We start from the raw sequence: 25587 nt of genomic DNA on the forward strand, positions 1-25587 counted from the left end.
GACCATTTTTCAGTTAGATTGCTTTTTTTTTTTTAAATATGAGCTTTGTGAATATTTTCCTGAAGTCTATAATTCATCATTTCTCTTGAGTCTTTGAACAAAAGTTTTTAATTTGGAGAATTTCAATTTATCAAAGTTTCCTTTTACGTATTGCCATTTTGGTGTCAGGGACATGGCCAGTTTTACATTTTTGAATGCGAAGAATGAAAAGAAAAGGAGTGGGGGCAGTGCAGGGAGCTGCACAGTTTTTGGGGCTGTTTAAGTGCAAAGACCACATCCAGACAGATCTGGAGCTCTCTGACACTCAGCTGTGCCCGAAGCAAAGGGAGCAGGCAGGCCAGCTGTGAAGAGGCAGCCTGGAAACGTTTCAGCTCCACATGTGGAGTCAGAAGTCATGATGAGAATCAGCGAATGACACAGAAAACTGCTCAGAGGTCAAGAAGTTCCAGGCCCTCTTGTACTAAGAAGTTCTAAGAAACCGAGCAAGTGAGAATCTTTCAGGGAAGCATTCTGCATCTTTCTTTGGAAAGTGGAATAAAAACGATTTTAGTGTATTTATTGTTGGGTCATTGAACGTTACAGGTATGAGAACAAGGTCGCCAGACAGAGCCTGGACTTTTACTTGCAGTGTTCTGCAACTCCTGTCTCTACTTCACAAAGGAATGACCCTGCCCAGCTTGCACAGGAGAGACCCTGTTTGGTAGGTTGTATGTATGTAATGCCATGTGGGAGCCGATAGAAGAAGAATGAAAGGAAAAAAAAATTCTTCACAAAGCAACAGCTGATGGAAACAGGTATTAGAAGAGCAGCTTTTGATCAGCAGGTGCCATCTAAGCCTTTAATTTTTAAAGTGCTCAAGCGCAGTGATTTATTTCCATGCTGTGAGTGAATGAAAGGGTAAGACTGAAAATGCTTTTTAAAAGAAATACTTCAGCCTGCAGTTTCCTAAAACAATGGCACTGTGTTCTCAAGCTGGAAACCTGGCTGGCCTTGGAGACACAAGCTGTGCTTGCAAGAAAAGAAATACACAGCAAAGAATCCACTTCCCTGTATTTAAAGGGACTCGGGAAGAATTTGTTTTTAGAATTGTGATAAAAAATCTTGGTGCCCACTTGTAATCCCAGCACCCTGGGAGGCTGAGGCAGAATGATCCCTACCAAGCACAGACTGAGCGGGGAAGGGTGGGGAAAGATTGGACAACTGGAGTCTGGGGCGCAGGAGGTCCTCGCACAGTACAGTACCCACACGTGTTTCTCGCCTCCCTGTCCGGCTCTGTTCTCACACTCAGCGTTCTCAGCCTATGTGGCTTTCTACCTGCCTTTCTTTGTATAGGTTGAGGAGTGTTTGGCTAAAAATAAAAATTCCTTTTGAGAACGACACCTTAAAATATGAAAAGGAGGTGGTAATAGGGTGTCTAGGTGGGCAGGAGGGAAGTTGAGGAGCACAAGGTGACCAGCAGGTGGCAGTGTGAGCATGTGGCAAGACTCACAGAGGCACCATCTCTCCCCCCATCCCCCCTCCATCCGCGACCTGGGGAAAGGATTCTGAGCTTCTACAAGGTAGATTTCCAGTAGCTGCTCTCCACTTCTCAAGTTCTGCTCAACTTCCATTTACTGACAAAAGCATCTTTCTCTTCTGTCCACTGGCTCGTTCTGAAAGACCCATCTCTTTTAGTAAGAGAGCAACCTACAGAGTATGAAGGGAAATAGATGCTTTATGCTGTCATTTGATGGCAGGTGTTTGTCTGCCTTAAGCACTACAGTGACAGAATGATCAAAGAACAAGATATTGGTTTTGATCTCTGTAGAGGCCACTTACTTCCTTCTGTTATATGGTCAAAGGCTTCACCTTCAATGTTTGACACCTAGAAGTGCCTGTTTTGCATGTAGGGGTCAAGATGAATTGTTGGTCAGTCAAAGAAATTTACTAGGGTTATATTAAAAAAGTTTGGCTTCCAGTCATATAGACTTGGAGCCAAATCTGTGCGCTGTCACTGGGGCTGTACAGTGCCAGATAAGCAAGTCTCTTTGAATTTTTTCCCCTGACTTTGTAGGTCCAGTGTGAAGGTGATAGATGATGTATATGAAGGAAATAATAATGCCATTAAAATCTATTAACTGTTCTTATGTCAATTATTTGGACTCTTTGTGGGCCAATAAGAATATGATTTTTGTCCTTATTCCCTTTGAAAACACAGTTTAGTCTTCCTTCCATGAGCTAACTGGTTACAATCTTATCTCTTCTCCCCTTGCTGGTCTTAGGCTGCTGAGCAAGGTCAGAGGTGGAGGAGTGCTTGAGACAGAGCAGGTATCCATCATCCTCACATCACTGCCTTTTACAGCCAAATCTGACTTTTGGGAGATGAACTGCCCTCCCTTGTGCACAGGTACATGAGCTGGATGACTCCTCTGTGGAATACTGTCTTCTTCCTTGTCCTGGAGTCACTCAGGCATTGCCATTTAATTGACATTTCTGCCTGTTGCTTCCTTCCATCCCACCCCTTGAGTTGAGGATCTGCATTCTGGTGCTCATCTCTGAGGATGGCTCCATCATCTACCCACATTTGCAGATCAGATCCGTGCTTGATATTTCATTTCTCTCTGATTTTTCCCTCATCACAAAATGTTAGCTTTATCCCTAAAACATCTCTCAAATCTGTCTCCCATGTCATTATGTGTATCTTCAGACCTCTCATTTATATTGCCTTCATTTCTTCTGGATGTTTCCAGTTACCTTCCCTCTAGTAAACCTGCATCCTCTGTGTTCCTCACTATTGTCTTTTCTACTCTGATGCAAGAGTGAAGCATTGGTTGTATTTGGTGACATGGTGGCAGGGTTGTTCATATGTTTATCTTAGGTTTAGGAAGACTTTACTTTTAAGGGTTTTCTTTAAACTGGATTTGAGAGTGGAAAGGAAGTGCTTTGCTACACAGGGAACACAGTGGCCCTGGAGTCAGAAAGCTAATCTTCTTGTGGGCAGAGATTGATGTATAAGCAAAGTGTTACAAAGAAGGTCTTACCTGCTGCAGTCAGGAGACCTGCAGCCCTTCCCCGTGTGTTGAACAAAAAGAGAGGGAGACCTTCAGCAGACCTTCATAGAAGCATCTGCTTGAAAAAACACTTAGGCAGGTCTCTTGAGTTTTCTGCCTGAGGCAAAAGCCCTGTCTTTTTGGAATTTACAACCAGGAGAATTTGAGGCTCCAAAAATGATAGCCAAAAACTGTTTAGAATGCTGAGGGCTTAGAACTGAAGGACACTGGGGAAGCCTCAGAAGCAAGACCTCTTTCTGCCCTTCCACCCTTTTTATCCACTTTAGTTTTTCTTGTCCAAGGCAGGGCATAGATATGAGAATTCTTGTTTCTCAGGTGGGACAGGGAGGTTAGAGCCCTGTTCCTTCAACCTCATCTATTGAACCTAGAAATATTACTTTAAACTTTTCCATCTTTCAGTGTAAGAGCTGTCCATGAGGAGTTCTCTGGCCCACCTTGCCTAATGTCAGGTCACAAGACTCATTCTAGGAGTGTTCCTGTCTTATATCCAGGAGAAATGAATGGCGCACAGACACCAAGAAGACTTTGTTGGGTCTCCATTCAGTCTATTGTACCAGGCCATTCCTTTTTTGTTCAACTGTGTTTCTGTGCAGCTGCTCATGCTTTATTGAACCTATGCTTAAAAATAGACAGCTTTTTTCTATGTTTGTGGATCTTCATTTCTGAAGACACTTGTGTCACATAAGGCTTTGATTAATAAGCTGGCTGTGGTTTTTCTCTTGTTAATCCATTTTTTGTTGTAGTTACATAGTTCTTGACTCATCACAGTGAAGAAAGGGATCATACACTTCTGAATCTACAAGGGAAATAGGGTTATAAGGTAAAAATTGTAATTATATAATTCATAAAGAAATAATTACAGGTTATAATTAATAAGAACAGGTTATCATGAGGGAAAATAACAGGGCCATGCTTTTGTTTGAGAATTAGGAGAGGGCTCCCAGGGAAAGTGGCATGTGAGCTGAGCCAGGACATTGAGCAGGCCCCTAATTTTGTAGAGGACAGAGGTGGAGCATTCTGTGCAGTGGATGCTCAACCTGAGCTAATGAAGGGGGCTAGACTTGGGATTCTAGGAGCCTCAGCGTAGCCAGCTTACATGGGGCACAGTGAGCAGTGGATAAGAGTGTGAAGGATCAGGGTAGGCAGAGCCTTGAGGCCGTGATCAGGATTGGAATTTACCTAAGTGTGAAAGGAAGAAAATCACTGAAGCCTTTAAGAAAGAGAGTGCCGTGATGGGATTTGTGGTAGTTAATTAGGACATGTCCATTTGACTCAAGTAACAACTCCCTAGCAATTAGTAATGTTCTGGGTATATATGTGGGTGATTGGCAGGGGTGCCAACAAACGAGGGGGGAAGACCCACCCTGATGTGGATACCACTGACCAATAAGCTTGTAGCTTGGATAGAATATAAAGGGAAAGAGAAAGAATGCACTCACATTTTGGAGGAGCTCTGGTCTTCGCCATTGCCTTTGTATATCAGTCTCCTGTCGGTGTCGCTCCCGGCCGGCAGGAAGAACACACGACAGATTCTGACGGTGTGCAACCTTGTCTTTATTTGTCTCCGCGTGGGCCGCGCGAGGCCTCTGCTCTGCCACCAGTCCTTTCTCACCGGTGGACTTCCTCTATCTCTCTCTGTGCTTCTCTCTCGTGGCGGGAGAGGCACTCACTTTTATAGGGTAACAGTGGCCAATCAGTTCAAAGCGCGCGATGCGGGCTGATTGGCTAACATCAGTTGTTGCTAGGCAGACTATCTTACAGAGCGGGTTGTTTAAGTCGCCAGGGCAATCAGGGGGCAGGAAGCAGGCGCCAACTTGGCTCACTCGATGGGAGGGGTAATCTAGCTCAGGCTTTGCTCTTTCTTACAGGCCTCACGTCCGCCAAGTAAGGCGACCGGGCTCGGCCGCGGCTCCCAACATCTCCCCCTATTTTATTTATTTTGAATGAATGTACGCATCGCAGCCCGCCCTGGATTGAGTGCAGAGGCTTATGCCCTGTGTTGAGGCCCACCGTAGGCCCTTGGCTTGGACCCTGGTCGGCCGTCCCTGGGTCCGCCAAGGCCTTGAGACCCTCGTCCTTTTTCCAGGGCCAGGAGTGAACTGGACGGAACCTGGATGCACATAGGCATGCACTCATGCCCCTCCGTGCGATCCCCTCGGAGAGACATCTAGATCTGGGCAGATTCTAGTAATCCAGCGGCTTTCGTGCAGTATGGGGTAGGGCCTGGCTTAGGTCGAGTCGTGCTGGGGAGGCACGCTCTTACCCGTCATTGACTCACCTACCCTGCTGTGTGGTGTCAATAGGGAAAGAGTGCGGAAGACCCGCCACATCTAGACCCGGTCGTAGGCCAGTCGAGCGAGCCATGCGTAAGCCTGGGGGTCATTGTGCCCATCACGGGCTGCTGCCAGGGCCGCATGGGCAACCAGGCGTACTTGATGCCGGGCCGCCGCAAGGCGCCCATTAATAAATGATGTGACCCATCGGAGCAAGCATGGTCCTATAAGCAGGAGCAAGAACAAGGAGCATAGAGGGCCTAACAAGGGTAGCACATAGGGGAGCAAGCCGTTCCAGGCCCCCAAAAAGGGATTGTCCTGCAGTTCTTTTAGGGCTCATCTTGTTGTTGGGTCTGCGGTTGGCCTCTGGTGGAACAGGCCTGATCTTCAGTCGAGGGACTTGTCGCACGCGTCAACCTCTCTGGGACCCACAGTGGTTCTCGTCCCGGTCCCTGCGGAAAGACACAAACCGCGCCTCGGTTCCAGCTAACCACCGGATCCGGGCCCATCCATTGTCCCGTCAGGACATCTTTCCATCTAACCCATCCTTTACTTTTTGGGGATGGGGTACAATGTGCCATAGCTGGGGAGCAATTTTCACTGTTTAAGTTTAAAAAATTGTATGTGAATAATGCCATAGATAACCGCGCCTTTGGAGGCAGGCCTTGGCTTACTCCCCCTTTTTGTTTTTTATTTTATTTATTTATTTATTTATTTATTTATTTATTTATTTTTATCGGTACCAGGGATCGAACTCGCGATTGCCTGCTTACAAGGCAGGCGCTTATGCCGCTGAGCTAAATCCCCAGCCCCTGTTTCCTCGACCGGCGTTTTTCTCAGCCTGCTCGGCAGAGAACTCTGCGTACCATGCTCGCCAGTCTAAGTAGCTGCCTGAGGGTAGACATGCTTTTGCCAACTGGGTCCAGTCCGCTGGGGTGAGCGGCCCAGAAGACAAGTTTTCTAGCATAGCTATGGTATAGGGTGCAGTAGGACCGAAGGAAGTGACAGCACTCTTAAGCTCTCTGATCTGCTTTATCTCAAAGGGTTCCCACACATTGCGCCCTTGACCTGGGGCCATTTGCACAGGATATACTCTATAAGGACCGTAATCTATTCCTTGCATCGGTGGATCCCCTCCGGACCATTGTTCACCCCTCCATAGCCGCCCATGAAAATACCGTCTGCCCCGCAGCGTGACGTCATAGGATGGCGGTCGCGACAGAGTGGAACGGGGCATCACTTCCTGTGCCGGCTGAGAGAAGGGGGGGGTCCCCTGTAGCGGCCTCTCGGCGGGGAGCGGATGGCTCTCTTTCTCCTCCCCGCCAGGGGGCGCTCGGGGGTCCTTTCTCCTCTCTCTGCTTTTCTCGGGCGGCGCACGCACACAATTCGCGGCGCAACTCGGCATAGGGGTTTCGGGCCTCTCGGCTTCCTGCCCCACCTTCTAGTTCCTCCTCACTATCTGAGTCGGAGGACTCCAGAGCTTGGGTGTTCTTTATCTTTCCCTGGATCTTCTCCCCCTGGATAGACCCCTCCCGAGAGCATTCCGATTTTGCCTGCTCAAAAGCCTTGCGTGCATCCATGATTTCCGCGTCTCTAACTGCCGACGGGAACCCCTTCCGCTCCCCTTCAAGACACGCATGTATCATTTCCCACAGGGGGCGAATAGCCGGTGAAATATCGCCTCCCAATTCCGCCGAGGCGAGGTCCCCGCCTAACTTCTCCCATGACGGCAGGTTTAAATGCCCTGTGGGTAAAAACCAGGGAGCCACCCTATCTATCTCCGCTATGAATAGTTTCAGTGTTTTTTGACCTACCCTGAGGTCTCTAGATTTTAAAAGCTTTTTAAGGGCCTTTACCAAGGGCCGTGCCTCTGTGCTCGGTAAATTACCCATCCTCAACCTCTGAGGGCTGTTACTCACCGCGTGTGACTTAGAGAACCCGTCACCTACGCGTGAGCCTGAGGGGAGTCTAAAAGCCCTGTAGGTGCGCGCCACCCAGAGCCCAGGTTTATCCCCCACTCACCTGTCCGGCAGCACCACGCTGGAGCGTTGCACACCACCGAGGGGAGTGATCAGGTCCCCGTACAGGCCACCAGATGTCGGTGTCGCTCCCGGCCGGCAGGAAGAACACACGACAGATTCTGACGGTGTGCAACCTTGTCTTTATTTGTCTCCGCGTGGGCCGCGCGAGGCCTCTGCTCTGCCACCAGTCCTTTCTCACCGGTGGACTTCCTCTATCTCTCTCTGTGCTTCTCTCTCGTGGCGGGAGAGGCACTCACTTTTATAGGGTAACAGTGGCCAATCAGTTCAAAGCGCGCGATGCGGGCTGATTGGCTAACATCAGTTGTTGCTAGGCAGACTATCTTACAGAGCGGGTTGTTTAAGTCGCCAGGGCAATCAGGGGGCAGGAAGCAGGCGCCAACTTGGCTCACTCGATGGGAGGGGTAATCTAGCTCAGGCTTTGCTCTTTCTTACAGGCCTCACGTCCGCCAAGTAAGGCGACCGGGCTCGGCCGCGGCTCCCAACAGTCTCCCATTTCTTTCTCCTTTCACCGTAGACTCTTCTGCTCTCCAACACAAGCTCTCTGGCCCCCCAGTAGAATAACAACAGCGACTACAGTGAGCTTCCAGGCTTTTACCTGTTGACCACTGCTGGATCTCTGGCTCTCTAGTGAGAAGAAAACCATTTTACGTTCTTTAGGCTCAGATCCTATAGATGATCATAGTGACCCTTCTGCTTCTGGTGCTGTAAGCCTATCTAATAAAGCCCTTCATATATTTTACATGAATTTTACATTCATTCTGTTCCCTAGCTAATAAAGGATTTATTTGTAAAGATCAACTTGGAAGCAGTTGGAGAATGCTTTGGAGGGAGACAACTACAAGATGGAGAGAGCAGGCCTACTGAGTTGGGTGAGATGTGAAGGTGGTCGGAGTGTGGCTTTCAGGGGGATCTGAATAAACAGACATGACTGGAATGGGGCACAGTGGTCACAACCAGGAGCCAGGCCGAAGCACAGTGTCATAGGGTGCTGGCTCTGACAGGAGCAGAGGGAGGTGATGGGAGGGGCACTGGGCAGTGAGCTGGAGAGAGTGTAGGTCACTTCCCAAGACACATGGAGTATACCTACATTTCTTCTGAATGATTGAGGTTTGTAAGGAAAAGCCCTAGCAGATCAGCTCCACAATGGAGAAAGCCTTCTTGAGCAACTGAAACAAAGTTCAGTGAGGAAAGTCTGGGGTTCTATAATTGAACTACTTTAGGGACATGAAAAAATAATTTTCTTTGATTATTATCAGTGATGTTTCACACCACTTATGAGATGATTATCAGATGCTGCCACCTTGCCAGGTACTTGATATATGTCATTTATAATTTTGCTTACTGGTTTCCCCGTCGCGGCTCTCCAAAGCAGGATTTGGAACTGATATGGTGGGAGCTGGATGTCACTATACCAACAGCTGCCCCTCTTTGCAGCCAGGGATCCTCTCAGCTTGCTGCAGGGGAGAATTTGTTCTTATTTTGAGAGAAAGAAATCATAGTTCTTTGATCAAGTAGCCCTTACAAATGCATTGGAGTATACTGCAAAAGTAGGATTGGAAATGTGGCTTCTCTGATTCCAATTTTTGTATTCTATCCATCATATCAAATAGTCTGTCATATCACCAGTGAAACTTGTGGTATTGAAGTGCAATTTTTTATATGGCTATTTGTCTCTCACAATAAAATAAGGACAACAATTTTATATTATACATTGCTGTACCTCTCCATTGGAAAGAACTATTATTGTAAGTTTGTTGAATACAAGGACCTGTAAAATGGGATGGCAATTTTGCTAGAATCTGAAGTGATTTTTATTCCATTGCCCATTTGAGTACTCTTTTCCTGTGAGAAAAAGGGAGAGCTTCTGTCTTGTGTCTTCATCTCTGGAATACAGTCACTGGTCCGTATGGCTGAACAGATGTAGAGGGGAACAGATGTAGAGGGGAAAGACTCTTCTGATCTCTGAGTTCCCTTTAACCTTCTTGCTCACCCTCATACCCTACATCCCCAAGTCTATTACTCTCCTTTCACGTTTCTTCACCTTGGAATATTTGCAGGTACTAGTGGGGAATCTGGGTATATATTTTGCAGAAGACTAGATTTCGGCTGCCTAATGGAATCTGAAAATTATGCACATATATCACTACAGAGATGCAGAGTTGCTGGCAGAAGGGATGTTGGTTGTGAAGGAAATTAAAATGCACAATGCATAACACCAACATTTTTCCACAGTGCTAACTAACAGTGGGTTTTAATTATGCAATAACAAAAAATGGAGAAACAGCAGTAAATTACATGCTATTTCTATGAATGATCCTAGTCCAATAGCTAAAATCTACAAATTACATGAAACAAATATTTTAAATTAAATCACAGAGCGTTTGTCAAGCAGGAGTTATGCAAAAGGCATTGGAACTTTTTACTGCTACCTTGCTGCTCATGACTGGCAACATGGTCACTGAATTGGAGATGGAGTGAAGGATTCCTCCATTCATGGAGTGGGCATGAATGGGATTAGCAATGGGGAAGGATTTGGAGTGAAAAATCCCAAACCCCAGAGAAATGAAAAGGGTTCTGTGTGATTTGCAGGGCTGGTGGAGGGTCTTGTAGACTCCTCCCAGTTCAGGATCTGGCAAGAGAGGGGGGCTTTGATCTGTGGCCAGGCTTGGTAGGAACAGGGCATGGGCTGAGCCTGAGGCAGGGGTCACAGCATGTTTTCTTTTCAAAGCATAACCTAAAAGGAAGCCTTGGCTTTTGGGAAAATCCTATTTCTCCATGTCATTGGCAGCCCAAAGGTGACCTTTGGAAAGCTGTGGTAGTAAATTCAGTTTTGTAGACCTTGAAATTTACAGAGTCTTACAAAAGTTCAGAAATATTTTATCCTTGGAAAATTTATAAAAATACACGTGGGAATACCTTGCTAAGGCTTAAATTTAATCAGTTCAACATAAATCTACCTCTAAGTATGACCATGGTTGTTTATAATGTGTATTGATGTGAAGATTTTTATTCATCTCATCAGCCAACAGACCACAGCAGACACGTCTGGCCTATCACTCAGTTTTGTGCATCTGATCAAGGTTTATGCAAACTAATAGCTATTTTAAAAATGTTTACTTTTTGCCAAGCACTGTTTCTCTGATAGTGTTTTGTTGCTTTACACCCTTTCTAACGTAATGTTAAAAGCACTGACAGTGACGGGGAGTGGTGAGGAAGAAACATTTTTCTAAGAAGGAAATACGTACTTCCTGTTGCAATCTACCCTCAGCTGTTTTTTAATGAAATCTGGCTATCTTATGTCAGTGCCCATGGTACCAGAAGTTTGTGCTTTTCCCAGACCTCCTGGTCTTTGGGTCTCCCCTACAACCAGCATTACTGGAACGAACATCCAGAATTGCACAGACTCTGCTCTTTCCTTGGGGACCCTCCATAACAATGCAGATATCTGGAGCCTACCCAGGTTTTTCTATAGCAGGAGCTTTAGGAACAGGGCCTTGCCATTTTGTACTTTTACTGTGTACCTTCAGTATTTCTTAAAATTAAGTAAATTTGGGAATCATCGAAACAAAGGAAAGATGAAATACATTTTAAGGTAGTAAGGAAATGAGATTTTTCCCTGAGGAAACTAATTGAATTACAAGAAGAGATGTCATACTATTCCTAAAGATGAGTAGTAGGAAGAAAATAACAAAAATAGCATATTTCTGTGGCAGTAACTCCACTGAGCAGTTTGCATGCATTTTATTTAATGCTCCCAGAACCTTTGAGGCAGAACCACTTTTATTTCCTTTTTATAGGTAATGACACAGTCTCAGGCCTGTTAGGTAATCTGCCCAATTCTCACAGATAATGCAAGGAATTCAGATTTAAATCTGCACAGGGAGATATGACCGCTTCTTTCCTCTGTGCTTCACAGACAGAAATATTGCCTAATACAACAATGTTCAACATCTGGGTTGGATGGAGTGCCCAGAATACTTCCCTATCTTTCACAACAACCACTGCCAACAAGTTCAACACTCAAGGCATGAGGTTGCCCAGGCAGCCAGAGGCAGAGACTTGGGCTATCATGATTATTTCTTGCTTGCTTCATGCATAATGAGCATGTGACTGTTTCTTGCTTGCGGGGCACTGTGGTTCCTTAAGATTCAGCTGTACTGATGCATGGATCTCATGAGAGGGACTGTGGCACTGTCAAAGAGGATCATCTGTGTGCAGTGACATGGATGATAGTCTGTGTCTACCAATTTGGTGTGAGTATTGTTAATGGTGTTGCAGTGTCTAAGGGCATGGACTTGACATGTGCACAACCTGGGATTGACCCAGGTGACTAATTTTGTCGCTTGTTCACTATACTGTATTATTTTTCTATAATACATTATGTAGATGTATATCCATTTATTGTCTTGTTGTGGGGGTCAGACATTTAAGTAAAGCTTAGCTCAGTGGCCACCTTTACTCAGGATCTCACAAGACTGAAAGCAGGGTATTTGCTATTTTGGTACTTAGAACCTCTGGGAGAAACCCATTTAAAAACTGGTTCAGGTTGTGGCTGAGGTCAGTTCCTTACCATTGTAGATGTGAGGACTTTATTTACTTGACGCATGTCTCCTTTCTACTTATTCCTAAAATAAAACATTAAGCTCTTGTAACTCTTCGAATCTGTAACTTCCTTTTCTGCCACTGACTGGAGAAAGATGTCTGATTTTAAGGGCTTGGATGTTTAGATTGGGTTCACCTTGTAGCACTGGATAAACTCCATATTTTAGGGTCAGCTGACCAAAGGCTTAAATTTGTTTTTGCTGTGCATTTGGGTAACAGGGTACATTATATATTCACAGTAGTAACTCTAGGAGGCAAAGTTCATGGGGGCAAAATTTTGCCTACCATGTCAACCTGGAACCAGATTTCTTGATTTTAGTGGCCTGAAAAACATCAGACTTATAGACAGATGATATTTACAGAATCCAACATATTTTCACTTCTTTCTGATATTTGGAGTGAGCTATTAGTCTAAATTCTGTGCTTCATTCAGAACAGTATTTATTTCCCAAATGATGATTTGAAAGCCAGGAGTGAGCTAAGCTGATTTCTTTTGGAAAATCTGCTAAAATAATATCAAGAAGCAGCATGTCCCATTTGTTCTTTCTTCACCACCTACCCTTCCACCTCCTCTCTCACCATGCTTCTCTGAAAGTTTTCTAAAATCCTTTTCATTAAATTCTGGAGTACAAGCTAATGGACACCATTAGACCAGCAATAATGCTGAACCATATTTTACTGTATTTTTTTTCCTCCCTGAAAATGCATACTTTCAGAAAATGACATTTTAAAAGAGTATTTGAACCAATGTCTAATTTGAAGAAAATGAATACTTTAAGAAACAACATAGATACCTTATAATTTTCCAGTCCAGAGCTGTCAAACAGAAGTTCTCACATACTGCAATTCTTTTTCACAGTAATTCACTCTAAAATACTTCCCTTCCATTGTGGCCTTTCAAAAGCTCATTGAGATTCCTACTTGCCTGTAAATTATTGGAAATAGATGTGGTCCTTCATTCTCTATATTCTCCAGAGTATATTCTAGCATTGAACAATGACAGTAAGTATGGAAAACAGGAAGCTAAATCCAGCTCCATAGTTTCCAGAATTCCAATGCACCATTTTCCAAGGTTGGCAACCTTTAGTGCATGCTACTTTCTTGATAGTACAAAGAGAACAAACAAGAGCCTTAATTGTTCTGAGTACAAAACAATGGGAAAAATCTGTTTTTAATTGGCTCAGACAGATATGAATGATGAGAGCAATGTAGGCTGTGTATTTCATTTGCATTGCTTTTTTCCAGATATGGAAGAATGAATGACCTTGAATTCAGCATAATAAATAAGTCTTGTAATCATCTTTTGTATGGACAATGACTGATCTGAAAATCTGTGTGCTGCTTAGAACTTCAGGTGCCAGACAGTTTAGTGCAGTTCTTTAAAGAACAAGTAGACAGAGGAAGTAGATCTATTGTTTGGTTTCATTCCCTCATAGTGATCTTACTTGCACAGAGTGTTTTAACTTTATTAAAGTTAAAGGTATCATTGTCTTATGTGTTCACTTCAGGAAAAGCAGAAAATAAAACTAAAGCAAACAGGAAGAAAAAAAATTCCACCTCACAGATTGCCATCTCTTTATAAACCTTTCCACGCACATCTTTTCAGATTTTAAAAAATGCATATGTAGACATGTTAAATGATAACTTATGACATATATGTCTGTAATTAGTAGCTGAGGTTTATAGTGGCAGTGTTGACTATGATCATTGATTATAATCATAATTGCAGAAAGTCTTGATGTCTCTAGATTTCTGACTGTGACTGTTTGAAGTAAGTACTCTTAGCAATCCTCCAGCTCATTCAGAATTTCAATAGTTTACAAAGAGTCTTAGAGTAGAAGGTTCGGTTCAAACTCTAGACTCCAAGGGAGCTAGACTCTTAACTATTGCTTCATGATAGAATTTTCAAATTTCCCCATTCAGAGATTTGGGGATCTGTGTTCTGCTATAACCTGATTTCACAGGGTTTTCAGGTCAGTTCACATAATATCTGCAGCCTTCAAAGGGTAAGAAGCATCACTCATGGAGAAATAAGTTACTTAACCAAAAATAGTTCGGTCATATCTCAAAATAATACTGCTTAACTCCAAGGCCACTGTAGTTCATGTTTCCTGGCTCTAACTGTTTAATTCACTGAACAAACATTTTCCTGGTTGAAGGGCAAAACTTGCAGTTATAAGACAAATAAATTCTGCAGGTTTACAGTATAGTGACCATAGTTAGAATATTTTATATTTGAAATTTCCTAAGAGAATATATCTTAAATATTATACCACAAAAATGTAACTTAATTTGTTTGGAACTCATTTCATAAGGTTTATGTGTATAGAAGCATCATAATGTACACCCTGGATCTACCCAGATATATATGATTTTTGTCAACAATATACCAATACAGCTGAAGAAATGGATATAATTCCTTAAGTGTGAATGAGAAATACTGAGTAACAAATTCTAAATTGGAGAACTTAACAAACATGTTCAGTATTTTCTAGAGGAATAATTTAGAAATTCCTCTAGTATCTGTTCCTATACTATGTAAGATTTGAAGGAATTTAATAATGGGCTTTGAATTTAAAAATTTACATACTTTCTGAGACCAAGAAAACCTGCTCCAAAGCTGTAACACTCCAATGATTATATCATTGCATTCCCCCAGAAAATGTTTACTTTCCTTGAATAGTATCCAAGCCTACTTTGTAAACAAATTTTTAAAAAATGTTTTATATGGATCATAGAGAAAAATATCTTTTGAAAATTTCTTTAAATATTTTAAATGAGCCACGAGCAGAAAGTAATTTCACATGTAAAATACAACAGTTCCTTAACTGATAAATGAGAGAAGGGTTGCCTTTCAAAGATCTGGTTTTGTTGCTCTGAGCTGTTGTTACCTCAGAGAATTTTAAAATTCATCATAGCTTAGTTTATAAGGTGCACAAAGGTAATACCTTCAGCATCTTGTAGTCTTACTACCTGGCACTTGAGTAACACTAAATGTATTATCCAACTTGAACACCTATATCAGTAAGCTCAGTTGGATTGGGATAAGAGGCTCTGGTGTGTTATCACAGTATAGTGACTACAGATAACTATTAGGCATTACATCTCTCATAAAGGTGGGAGGAAAGCTTTTGAATATATTCGCCATAAGGAAAATTATGAAAATTATAAATATTTGAGAAGATAGATACGTTTAACCTGATTTAAACATTGTACAGTGTAGCCATGTATTGAAATGTCAGTTGGTAACCTGTTCATATGTAAATTTACTGTTTTAATATATCAGGTAAAAATAAACAGTTTAATTTTAAAAAGTGACAAAAAAAGAAAACAACAGCTTCCCATGGTGGTGATATAGTATCAGAAGCTGCTTAAAAGTAAGTGTATTAGGCCTCAAAATGGTTTGGAAAGAGAAGCTTCAGAGATGTTCTGAGAAAAGGTAGCATTGCTTGTGAAAACACACGGTTATACATACCAACCTGAGTACTTTGAAGGAGATAAAAGAATTATTCAAATGGTGCCTTCTACCATGTTACTCAAATTAAGTATTTTATTACCTTGTTTATTTACCTAGGATATATGTCTTCTGTATTATTTGTTACAGCCACTGTGCTTTTCACCTGCCAAATCAACAATGAAAAGTTGCTCTTTGCAATGATCATAAAGATTGAATAATTGAACAACATGATTGTATTGGGGCAACGTAAGTTTTGCTGTTTGATTAATGAAGAATCTAGTTTGTAAGTACATGCAGAGAGCAAAAATCAATCCATTTTAAAGATTCAATTAAATTTATTTTAAAAACCGGTTTACTTTTTGTTTTATACATGAAACAAAATTGTACATATTTCTGGGGTTTAATGTGATGTTTAGATACATGTATGCATTACTTAATGCTTAAATCAGATAAAAGTATCTGTCTCTTCAGACATTTATCTTTTCTTTATAATGAAGACATTCGTTTGTTCAGTGGGTACTATATTATGGTTAGGTAGGATAGAAAATGATGGGCTTGCAAGCAGGTGACCTTACATAACAGTTGTGCACTGTCTGTCTTAATTTTCTTTGTTGAGACAAAACATCCAACACCCACAAGTTAAAAGAGGAAAGGTTTATTTTGACTCACAGTTTATAGAAGTTTCCGTCGGTAGTTTCCTGGCTCCAAGGCAGGGTGGCATGGAAGAGGGGCACTGCAGAGGAGAAACAGTCCATGACAGGGCAAGTAGGAAGCAGCAAAGCAGCTAGCAACCAGCCTCTTTTTCTCTTTTCTCCCCTGCAGGCTGCATCCTTTTTGGGTAGTGCCACTGACAGAGGGTGGAAGTTCTGTCTTTGTAAATCCATTCAGCCATACCCCAAACTATGCTTATTCCAGTCAGTGGATAAAAATAATACCATGAACCCTTAATCCTAGTATCAGACACCCTAGATCCAGCCAGTTATGAGAAACTGCACCTATGAGTGCATGAGGCTTTGGGGAGACATCAAGATACAAGCCATAACACTGTCTAAAAGAGAAGAAAATATTTTGAATTGTGGTTTAGATCTAAAATGTCCCCAAAAGTCTATATATTCAGAGGTAGGTGGCTGTGGAGAGGGTGATTGGATTATGGAGATGAGCTTTTAGAGGAGAGGCCTGGTTGGAGATGCATCATTGAAGACAAGACCAGGAGGGTGTTTACTTATCTCTAGCTTCTTCCTTCTTCACCTGTCTGCATGGGTGAACCATTGTCCTCTACCATACCTTTCTAGCATATTATTTCTGCCTTGGAGCCAGCCAATCATGGACTGAATCCCTGAAATCATGAACCAAAAAACCTTTCCTCCTTTAAGTTTTAGGAGTTGAGTAATTTGTCCCAGTGATGGGAAAGTAACTAATACATGTCGGTAGTTAATTTATTTTTAATCCACCAACAACTGTTAATAGACATGTAATTTCCTACAGAATGGGAGAGGCAAAGACAAAAATGGTTTAGGGAGGCAATTATAGAGAATGGAAGAGCAGAGAGGTGACAAATTTTATTCTTTTCCCTCCGTCCTGTAACATATATCTGACTATGCCTTTAAAGTTACTCCTTTTCCTACACTGGTTAGTTCAAAGCATGGCCCAAGAGCTGATATTAGATGCCTTTGATGAAGCAGTAGGGTAAATTACTTTAATGAAGCACTGGTATTCTTATTAAAAAGGCATGTGGGTGGGGAGGCAGAAAGATATGTGAGTGGGAATATTCTATGAGTGAGTCAATGCCTACTTACAAGACAAGGGGCCTTGAATTACTTGTGCATCTTGTGCTTTGTGTACTAATTGATGATGGCAGGAGGTGGTGAATGCTTGAATTGCACTAAAAGGACGCCTTATTAAATAAGTGATGAAGGCACTCAATGTTTTTCTTAAATATGAAGTTTTCCACTATGATCTTAATGACAGATGAAGAAATGGAGTTAGTAGGTAAATAATTTACACAGCTAACAAATTGTTCACAGTTATTGTCTTTCCCAGTGGAACAAAGTCATATATATATTCATGTGTATATATCTAATATATATATATATATTATATAACAAATAATTACTTCTATGGAAAAAAGGGAAATTTTCTTTAATTCATTATGGAAATCCAAGGAAGGAAATGTAGTTGATGTAGTCATTCCCTGAGCAGCTCTTCAGGGAAGCTGCATGAAATCTCATTAAGGAGCTGACATTAGATAATCAGGCTTTCTCAGAAGACAGAATAGCTCCATCCCTTGTTTCTGAAAGCATTTTACAAACTATAACTCATGCAACAATTGTTGTGATTATCATTACTCAAATATTGCCTGAAAGTCCTTGAGCTTCCTAGAACATTTATAAAAATTCAGATTATTTTGGTAATAAAGTTTCAGAAAACATATTCCATACCGGAAAAGCAGTATGTGAACTTTACTAGGAGATTTTCACCATGTCACTGGATGACAGCATAAAACGAGGTGGAACCCATCAACCTTTAAGAATTTATGTGTTTCTGTTAGACTCCACTGTGTCAACCAATTTTCAGTAACTTTAATTTCTCACCTTGCAGAGTCATCTGCACTGACTCAATGTGAATTAAGCTTGGTGTCTGGAATACAGCAGAAGTAACTGTATTGATTTGAAAAATTCTCAGGGAGTTTATAATTAGCACCAATAATAGCTTTTTCTATAAAGAAAAATCATCCAAAACCAATTGTATGAAACTAGACTCCTACCATATACTGTATATACACAAAAATCAAATTAGTATGAATTAAAGAAACATAGGACTTGAAAATACAAAATGCCTAGAAGAAAATATATGAGAAAAGCCTTTTAATCTTAGTTATAGAAGCACAGGAAATAGGCAAAAGTACATAACTGAGACTACAGTAAGCTAAAAACTTGTGCACAATAAAGGATACAGTTGACACAATGAAAGCAACCTACAGAATGAGAGAAAATACCTGTAAGCTGTGTATCTGATACAGTATTAATATCTAAATTATATAAGGAACTTAATCACAAAACTTCAATTTAAAAAGATGTTTTTCCAAAGAACACATACAAAAGACCGATAGATATATACAAGAGGCTCAGCATTACTAGTCATAAGAGAAGTGCAAGTGAAAACCACCAAAACCAAACCAGAACAAAACAAAAACCAGAAAAGAAACAAAAAACAAAAGATGAATGTTTGTGAGATGTAGAGAAATTGGATACTTGTATATTGCTGTAAAAAGCAAGCTAGGGAAGCATCTCTAGAACATAGAACAGAGACTCCTCAAAACATTAAAAAAGTAGAACTGGCATATGAACCAGGGATCCTGCATCTGAATATTTATCTAAAAGAACTGAGATCAGGATATTGAAGAGTTGTCTTAATGCCCTGCTTCAGTTGAGCCCAAGGATTAAAGCACCTGCTCTCTCACACAGCCATTTATTTCCAAAACTGTGTTTATATTATTAGCATTTACTCCCAGAGCAGCGCTTGCTTCATAGTTTATCTGCCATTCTTTCTTTCTTTCTTTTTTGTCTTTTTCTTTTTTATCGGTACCAGGGATTGAACTCATGACTGTCTGCTTGCAAGGCAGGAGCTTATGCCGCTGAGCTAAATCCCCAGCCCTTATCTGCCATTCTTGTTTCAGATTTTTTTTTATTCCTCATAGGCTTAGGGGACCTCTATTTTTTTGCTTGGTAGTTTGACAATGTCTTTAAATGTACGCTTGAACTATTTTATTCCACATCTAGCTACTCTGTGACAGGTGGGCTTTTTAGAATTTGTAGCTGCCAAGAGGATATCCTCAAATCACACTCTACACTAAAGTTAGAGTGAAAATTCCAAATATGAATCTGGTCATAATTTGGTTTCCTGTTTGTAGTTCATCAGTGGTTTGAGGGACTATAAGGTGAATGAAGCCCACATCTTCAAAACGTCCTGCCAGGTTTCCAGCTCATTTTGTGTCTTACTTCCTCGGTTAATCCACTGCATCTTTTATTTCCTTGAAGGAGATATTTTAGCCTCTAATGTTTCACTACCCAGTTCTCTCTTCCCTTTCTTGATAACTTTTCTTTAGTCCTTTTATCTATTCAAGGAAAATGATCCAAGAGAAAGCTAAAATCTTGTCTAGCTAAGCTCCATGAGGGGAGGGATGATCCCTGTGTGTTCACTGCTGATGCTTCCTGTTTTGAAATAGTTCTCCGCAAATACTTGTTAAATGTTCAAAATGATTTATGAGTGAATGCCCGGTAAGTGAAATCCTTTTGTTCTTCACACTTGCCTCTCTTCCTTTGTTCCTTGTCTTTTGAATTGGTTCACGGATTTAGTCTTTTGGGATAGGAATCATGAATCATCTAAGTGTCTTCTTTTTCATTTCCATCTCTAATCACATTCTTCAATGTCCATCCTTCTTGCCACACTGCCCACCGAGAGTTCATACTTCTTGCATGGATGATCACATATATGTCTTCCTGAATTCATTGCTCTATCTTAGCTTCTACAAGTAATCTGACTAAATTATTTGCCTTCCTAAAATCTTTAAATGACTCTCTATTGATGCTAGTTTAACATTTGCATTTTTTGGTGACCCTTCCTCTTTTCCTACACCATCCTTATCCCATATGGACCCTACATTCAAGCTAAATTGAACAAATATTCATAAAACACATGCTGTGTGCCAGACCCTGAACCAGGCACTGGAACACAAATGATCTGAATGAACTCTCAAAACCATTTTGTATTTTTCACATGGGAAAGCAGAGATACAGAGGAAAGTGGCTTGGCTTTATGGTCGTGTAACCTAACTATAGAAGAGCCAGGACTAGAATCTACTGCGGCCAAAGCCCATATTCTTCCCAACTAGTGTGTTGTCAGAAACAAATGTAGAGAATCTTTTGAGAAAGGATGAAACCTACCATGAAGTTGCGATAGATATGTAAGATGTCATCTTCATATAAAGATTAGATGCCAATTAAGGGATGCACTTTTAAAGGATCCTGAAGGAATATTTTTTCATTTTCTGATTTTCCTCACCTCTTCTCTGTCCATACTATGAAAACAAAAATCAAATAATAATCTTTATAGATAAACTCAGATTCCTCCAGTCTTAGACAGGACTAGAGGGCAGGTATATATTATTACTTTTGGTTTGTCTTCTGTCAAGGTTTAGAATTAAATTTTTCTTGAAATATCACAGTACAGTTATCAGTGCTTTGTCCTTGTGTTGTTTTCCTCCCGTCAGTCACACCTAGAACAAACTCTTGTGACTTACATCCTCACCCGCATTTCCTTCCCTCAAAATGGGCGGATCCCAGCCCTAAACACTGATTCTCAGAGTTAGGGTCGAGGTCTGCTGAGCTGATTCATCTGCGCATCCTAACCAGGGATTCCAGTTCTACCACTAAATCCCTTTTGAATATTTTCTCGTTCTCTCCAGCCTCTTGGTGGACTCCTTTTCTTTCACTCTATCAACTCTATTTCAGATCTGTCCGGCACACTGTTTTTAAAATAATCTAAAGCACAAGTAGGACTGTTAACTATTTTTCTTAAAACCCCTTTTAATGGTTTTTGGTGCACAGAATACAAGTCAAATAGAGTAGCACAAGTGATCCTGCTCTTCTGCCAGTTTCATCTTTCAAAAAGCAAAAATCCCGAACTGCTGTGGTTTCCTGAAATTCTGACCTCCCCAATGTTACTTCTTGCCTCACGAATTTCCCACCTTATTCTTCATGTGACCTTTGCTCAAATGGTACTTCCTCAGATAGGTTATCTGTAACTAGCCTATATATCCCTCCCGTTATCCCATCCCTTTATTTTGACTTAGTTTTCTTCCTAATGCTTCCCAGAGTCTGTCATCATAGTATACATTCATTGATTTATTGTTTGTCTCCACCATGGCAATAAAATTTGATTTTCTTTGCTTACTGATTTATTGACCCATGCCTAGGGTAAGACCTGACATAGAATATGTGTTTATTGAATAAATGAATAAGTGGTGAATGGAAACTGTCTGCTCTATCTGAAATTCCTTTCTTTTTCTTGATTTACTATGTTCTAATAACATTTAGCTTAGGGTCATGTGTTCCTCAAAGGTGTCTAATTAGAAGGTGCCATAACAGAGGTAAAGGTCCAAGGTTCCTGTCCTCCGTGCCTTCATGAGACCTCAACATGTACACTAGGAATCATGATGGGGTGAATATTAATATCTTCTCCAATATTATATTGCACTTTGAATCTCCAAGACATGATGTCTGTAGGTTTCAAGTCAAGGTTTATATGAGATGACAGGATGGAGCCCCATGATAAGATCAGTGGCCTCGTAAGAGATCAGAACTCCCCTCTGTCACTCTGTGAGAATACAGTAAAGTAAACCTGGAATCAATCTCTTAACTAAACAACAAATCTATGAAATTATTGTTCTTAGAATCCTCTCCTCTAGAACTGTGAGAAAAAAAATTTGTTATGTGAGCTGTGCAGTTTATGATATTTTGCTAGCCACCTGAATTGGAAAAAATAGTTATAAAAATATATTGAGTGCTTACTATATGTCAGGCATAGAATCTCCATATTAGTGCAAAGAAGTATAATTAATATCAGATTGCATCCAAGAGAACCAAGTTTGCCATTTACCTTTTATGGAGTACCAGAGAATAAAGTATTCAGTTGATAATGGAACTCAGGAAAGTATGTCTAATGTACTTGTTCTTAACAGTGGAGATTTAGTGTAAGGTTACAAAATAATATGTTATAGTATCCAAAATGTATATCAGATATACCATGCACTTTAGAGAGACATCACCAAGAACCACAATATGTGTTTACATGATCACTTTATATACTTCTCAAAGAGATGATGAGATTTGTTAGAATATTTTTTCTTTTCTTTTCTTTCTTTTTTTTCTTTCTTTTATCAGTACCGGGGATTGAATTCACGACTGCCTGCTTGCAAGGCAGGTGCTTATGCTGCTGAGCTAAATCCCCAGCCCTGAATATTTTCTTTTCTAAATGCCTCTTGACAATTGTTTTCTCTGAAAAATATTCCAAATCAGAATGAATTGCTAGTTTCCTGGTCTCCGATTCAATCCAATGTAGTTATACAAGCATGTTTATTCATTACAAAGTATGGACAGAAATCATTAGAAGCCAGATATGGTGGAGTACACTTATAATCTCAGAACTTGGGAGGCTGAAACAGGAGGATTGTCATGAATTTAAGACCAATCTATTTTTTTTTTATTTAAAGAGAAAAACAAAACAAAACAAAACAGAAAAATGGTACAAGTAATACAGAAGTTCAAAAAAATTAACAGTAAGAAATCACTAGTTGATAGATTACATATTGTCATCTTAGAAGTAGTTGTTCAAGTTACAAAATTAAAGCATTCAAAGTGGACATTCAAACAGTGAGACTGCAAACACTTTTGTTCAATGATCCAACAAAAACTTAATAATATGGTTATCTATTTTATACACTTAAATAAACATGCAGTTATATCCTTTAGAGCACTTTCTTTTCCTCTCTTTTTTACAATAACAATTACATATTTTGGGTTTTATTACTCCCATAGTTCTTATTAATTTTTTGAAGAGAATAAAAGCAAATGTGACAAAATAAAACAGAGTCAGTCAAATCAAAAGGATGGACATAGTACATGATATAAAAATGGAATACAAGGTGATCAAATGCCTCTTGCCATCTTAAAAGAATTGCCTACATCATCAGTACACAAAACCAATAAAACCAACACATTGGAGACATTACAGAACTTCAAAAGAAGATAATAGTCAAACCAGAATGAGCATCATAGTGAATCTTATTGTGTTCAAAGTAGATGTCTGTACCCTCAAACTTGATACTATCAAACAAAACAGAATAGAATAAAATCAGTCAAAACAAGATGGTGAGAGTAATACAGGGATTAAAATGAAGTTAATAGGAAATCAAAATGGTTACTATAATAAATCCTGCTATTATTTATTTATTTTTTTCTTAATTAAAAAAATAAAAAAATTAAAAAAGGGGGGCTTGAGATAAAAGAGGACATAACAACACAACAGCACAGGTCAGAACAGAACAATTTAAGCAATATTAGTGTCTCACAAGATAACGCAGCATAACAGTAGTTACCATAGTGTCTCTTTCCTTGAAATATTTGAGTATAACTTTGTATACTGTAGCATCAAACATATCAAGACAGTGTAACACCATTCAAGAGAATGAAAGTATTACAGGGTATTTAGAACCAACTAACAGAAAACGAACAATGGTTTCTATATTATCTCTTTCTATAAATTTTTTTGTACTATCACATATAATAAAATCCAATGAGGCACAACATGATAAGACCTATGGAGACAAAAGAACAAAAGCTTGATGGGACTTTGAAACAAGATGATATTAAATCAGCACTAGCTATTATAATGTCTTGCTTTCTTCAAAATAGCTGTTCATACCATCATAGACAAAAAAATCAAACAACCCAGAATAAAACCATTCCAACTAATGAATAAAAACATAAGTCTTCAAAGCCATATAACGGGGAATCATGATTACCACATACTATTATGTATTCTTATCATTTCTTACATTAGGGAAACTATTCGATATTTATACATGTGCTTTTGATTTATTTCACTTATGAATATGGTCTCAAGCTGCGCCCATTTATTTGTAAGTATCTCAATGTGATCATTCTTTATAGCTGAGAAGTACTCCATTGCATAAAAATACCACAACTTTTTTATCCACTCCTCAGTTGATGGGCACTTAGGTTGTATCCAAGATCTGGCTATTACAAATTGTGCTGCTATAAACATGGGTGCACATATATCACTGTGGTATGATGCTTTCAGTTCTTCTGGGAATATGTCTAGAAGTGGAATAGCTGGGTCAAATGGGGCTTCCAGTCCCAGCTTTTTGAGAAATCTCCAGACTGACCTCCACAATGGTTGCAGCAGTCTACACTCCTACCAACAGTATAGGAGAGTTCCTTTTTCTCCACAGCCTCTCCAGCATTTGTTGTTGGAGGTTTTCTTGATCCTCGATATTCTTTCAGGCATGAGATGGAATCTCAGTGTGGTTTTAGTTTGCATTTCACTAGTAAGTAATGATGATGAACATTTTTTCATGTATATATTTGCCGTTGTTATTTCTTCATCTGAGAATTGTGTATTCATCTCAGATGCCCATTTTTGGATTGGATCTTTGAATTTTGGGGGTCTGATTTTTATATATTCTTTACATATTTTAGACAGAAGTCCTTTGTCTGAGGGACAGTTCACTAAGATTTTTTTTTTAAATTTGTGGGTTTTCTTTTCACTATGCTGGAGATTTCTTTTGACATGAAGAAACTTTTTAATAAGATGTGATCCCAGTTATTGATTCTGGGAAGTATTTCCCATGTGGTTTGAATCCTATTCATGAATTCTCTGCCTAACCCTGTCTTCGAGGTTTTTATGCAATTTGTCTTCCAATAGATTTAGTGTTTCTGTTTTAATATTTAGATCTTTGATCCATTTAGATTTTAATTTAGTACATGGTGATAGGCATGGCTCTAGTTTTAGTTTTTGGTGTATGGAGAGCCAGTTATTCCAGCACCATTTATTAAAGAGACTGTTGTTCTTCCAGTGAACCTGTTTGGCCCCTTTATCAAAGATAAGATGGTTGAGTGTGTTTGTAGTTGCGGTTGTATCTTCTAATCTATTCCATTGATTTTCAGCTCTGTTTTGATTGCAGTGCCATGTTGATTTTACTACAGTTGCTTTGTAGTATAACTTCAAGTCAGGGATTGTGATGTCTCTTGCCTTGCCTTTGCTGCTTAGAACTATCTTTGCTATTCTAGGTCTCTTCTCGCTCCATATGAATTTTAGGAGTGATTTCTCAAGATCTATGAGGTATGTTGATGGTATTTTTATCGGGATTGCATTGAATCTGTATAAGAGTTTTGGGAGAATGGCCATTATCAGAATATTTATTCTTCCTATCCATGAGCAAGGGATGTCTTTCCACTTCCTGAGATCCTCTTCAACTTTTTTCAGTGCATTGTAATTTTCCCTGCATAAATTTCACTTCTTTTGTGAGAGAAATTCCTAAGTATTTCATTTTTTTGGTTTCTAGTGTGAAAGGTGGGGCTCCT

The sequence above is a fragment of the Cavia porcellus genome, unplaced genomic scaffold (assembly GCF_034190915.1).
Source record: "Cavia porcellus strain 051 isolate PalLab524CR breed Dunkin Hartley unplaced genomic scaffold, mCavPor4.1 scaffold_1, whole genome shotgun sequence".
Taxonomy (NCBI): Eukaryota; Metazoa; Chordata; class Mammalia; order Rodentia; family Caviidae; genus Cavia; species Cavia porcellus.